The sequence below is a fragment of the Vigna angularis genome, chromosome 10, assembly GCF_016808095.1.
Source record: "Vigna angularis cultivar LongXiaoDou No.4 chromosome 10, ASM1680809v1, whole genome shotgun sequence".
Taxonomy (NCBI): Eukaryota; Viridiplantae; Streptophyta; class Magnoliopsida; order Fabales; family Fabaceae; genus Vigna; species Vigna angularis.
This window is the reverse complement of record NC_068979.1, coordinates 10,618,602-10,622,753: the sequence shown is the minus strand read 5'-3', so window position 1 is coordinate 10,622,753 and position 4,152 is coordinate 10,618,602.

Below are 4,152 nucleotides of genomic sequence, written 5' to 3'. Positions count from 1 at the left end.
GTTTAGAAAAAAAAACAATAATATAAAAAATTGTATGCTAAATATTTTCTTTTAATAAAAATTTACATATCTATTAAATTTCAATAATATATTATGTTGGTATTACTCTTGTAACTACTTAAAATTAGGCCTGAGCATTTTGGATGGATTCAATTCGTATCCCAACAAAACAGTAAATTTAAGTTTAATAATTTAAAATTTTATATTTAATTATTTAAATTATCGAGTTAGTTGAATAAGAGTTGTTCAGATAACGAATTAATTTAGCTGGATTATTTAGATTGCGTGTTTATATTAAAAAATAAATAAATATTTTTAATAAATAAAATAAATATAGTAAATTTTTAATACAAAACCTGTGATATATGTAATTTCAATAGTAATAGTAATTATTATAATGAATAATGATTTTAAATAATATATTATTATATTTCAAAAAAGGATATATGGTTTCAAGAATGAAACTTAAAATATAACTATAAATTTATATTTGTTAAAAAATTAACTTAAGTTAGGTCGAATATTCATAAAATTGTAGTATTTTATGTATATCCTACTGTATTTATCTATTTTATTCAATTAAATTTTTCAATATAATATCTTCATCCTATTCATACCAAGTATACTCGAATTTATTTCATTTCTTTTTTAATTGGATATGAATATATATAACCTCGAAAGGTTTTAGGATTAAGAAATATTTAATTAATATATTTTTAATATTATTTTTTTATTCTAAACCAGAAAGATGAGACTTCTTTTGTCAGACTTCTCTTCCTTCCGACTCATTCATTTCATTCGCAATTAGTATTTCTTTATTTTTCATTTTCTCCCTTCTCTTCTGTTTTCATCTCACATCAAATAATTCCTTTTCTTTCCTCATCCCACATCATTCAACTAAAACAAAGAAAGAAATGGTTTATGGTATGAATAATAATAAAAGCTAAATAATAACATATTTACTAAAATAAAACAAATTTAAATCATAATTATTTGTAATATATATATATATATGGGAAATGATATTTTGACAACAACAACATTTTGACACGGGCCACGTGTCAAAATGTGAGTGGTGCACATGGAAAATAATTTTAAAAGTTGAGAATGACGTGGCAATAGAATTGGGGGCGGGGATTTTCACTTTTGGTTCATTTTCTCTGTTCAGATTTCGAATTTGAGGAAGCTTTGAAATAAAACCGAGAGCGCGAAACCTAGAGAGAGAGTCTCATCTTCCCTCCACCCATTGTCGTCGGAGTGTCATCGTGGTGTCGTTGTGTCAAAGGCAAAACCTAGAGAGTCTTCTCTTTCCTCCACCCAGCCACCCATTGTCGCCGGACTACCGTCGTTCGTAAGCGAAACCTACAGAATCTCCTCTTCCCTCCACTCACCCACTCATTGCCACCGGAGTGCTGTCGTAGTGTCGCCGTTCCTACACGAAACCTAGAGCTTCCTCTCACCCACTCATTGCCGCCAGAGTGTCGTCGGAGTGTCGCCATTCCTAGAGAGAGTGTCGCTTCCTCCCACCCACCCATTTTCGTTGTCCGCCGGAGTGTCGCCTGAGGATTTAGGTGATTGACAATGCAAAGAAAAGAACATTTATTACACAACTAAGTAATCCACTGAAGTGGTGGACGACTACCATTAATGGGTTTTAAATTGAGCATCATTGATGGCAATAAAAATTTAAATTAACCATCATTTACGTTGAACATAATTTTCATGGTCTAGTAACAGAATTGGTACCAAAGGCAAAATAAGTGGGTACATTAGGTTTTTTGCACACGAAGTTAAACTATGAACATGAAACTCATTTTGGAGTGCCTAATTTTGTTGTCATCATTTTTTTGCACTTCTAACTAATATGGAACCAATTTTTATACGATTTATGAAGAAATGGGTGGCAAAGGAACCATATTTACTAAGTCATGGTGTAGGAACAAAACCGGTACCAAAGACAAAATAAGTGGATACTTCAGGTGAAGGTTTTGCACAACAAGGTCAACTATGAACATGAAACTCATTTTGGAGTGCCTAATTTTTTTGTCATCATTTTTTGTACTTGTAACTAATGTGGAACCAATTTTTATACAATTTATAAAGAAAATGGTGGCAAAGGAACCATATTTCCTAAAAGTCATGGTGCAGAAACAGAACTGGTATCGAAGGCAATCAAAAGCTTCCAACAATGTCGGTCACCGGAGCAAGATGTGTGGGTGGGAGGAACACTCGCGAAAATGTCTCTTTTTCGGTGGCTGTTGTAATCAAAGCTTCCAACAATGTCGGTCACCGAAACGGACAATACTTCCTCAGGCGGCACTCCGACGGACAACGAAAATGGGTGGGTGGGAGGAAGCGACACTCTCTCTAGGAACGACGGCACTCCGGCGACACTCTGATGGCACTCTGGCGGCAATGGGTGGGTAGGAGGAAGCTTTAGGTTTCGCGTACGAACGACGGCACTACGGTGGCACTCCGACGACAGTGGGTGGGTGGGTGGAGGGAAGAGGAGACTCTGTAGGTTTCGCCTATGAACGACGACACTCCGGCGACAATGGGTGGCTGGGTGGAGGGAAGAGGAGACTCTCTAGGTTTCGCCTTTGACACGGCGACACTATGGCGACAATGGGTGGAGGAAAGAGGAGACTATCTCTAGGTTTCACACTCTTGGTTCTCTCTCGAAGCTTTCTTAGATTTCAAATATGAAAAGAGAAAATGAACCCAAAAGTAAAAAACTTTGCCCCTAATTCCATTACACATCATTCTCGGCTTTTAAAATTATTTTCCACGTGCACCGCTCACATTTTGACACGTGATATGTGTCAAAATATTGTTGTCAAAATATTATTTCCCTATATATATATATATATATATATACTGAATTGAGTATCTATCAAAGTTGATTGTCTAAGCATGAAAGAGTTGATTTTTTGAATTAGAATCAATTAATCATTTAATTAATTTAAATATGTTAATAATCAAATTTAAATGGAATTGAACTGTGATTAAATTAAATTAAATAAAATATTTATGGAAAAAATTATAAATACAAATCAAATATATGGATGTTATAACTTTTATTACTCCTTTATTACATACTGATAATTTAACTAATTGAATTCAAATTGATTTTAACTGTAGCAAGTATCTTTTATATGTTGGAGAAGGATTTAACTGTAGCAAGTATCTTTTATATGTTGGAGAAGGATTTACCCAAAGAAGGAGAAGGATTTACCCAAAGAAAAATAATATAACATCAGAGCACGTAACTGGAAACTATTTTAAGTGAATGTCTGATCTTCAATTAATCATTTATTTTACAAATGCTTTAGCATTTGACATACATTTTCTTCTTCTTTAGAAACAAATTATTTAAAATTTAATTTCAGGAAAGAGTTGTATATACAATATATTAACTTTGTTTCAATGTTTCATGAGCACTACGGAGTCGTATAAAATTTTGCAATATGATTTTCTTTTTAGAAGAAAAATGTGTAAAGTTCATCGAGGACTCTTGACTTGATAAAACTATTTATCAAATAAACAAACAAATGAAACATTTTGAAACTTAAAAAATGTAATGTTGTAACCAAACATTTATTTTGGTTACTTTTAAAATGATATGTCTAATAATTTTGTGAAAAGGGCATTATATAATTGGACTATGTCTAATGCTATTTTCTTTTCTATTTATTTATTGTTTGAAGAGTTGGAAAAATGTGAATTTTGTTCTTTTTTTTCACATCTTTTGCGAAGATGGAAATGTGCGAATTTGCAAAATAGGTGGAAGAATGGATTTGCACTAAGGTGTGAATATTTAAATGTGTTTACCGTTTAAGAAAGTGTTTTTCTAGTCCCACATTTTCAGAGGTGTTGATGGAAGGGAGAAAGGTGCATTACGAACAAATAAGTGTAAGGTTGGAGTTTTGAAACAGTTGGGAATCGGTTTTGAATTGCAGAAATCGATTCTTCGTCCTTCAAATTCATTATTTGTGTGTTAGTGTTTTGAAGGTTTTAGTAATAATAATAATATGTTAATTTTAATTATTGGAAAAAAATAATAAATTTTTTTATCACATCACTCAAGTCACTCATACTTATAAACTTTATTTAAAATTCACTTATTTTTACTTTAAAATTTCTAAAAAAACA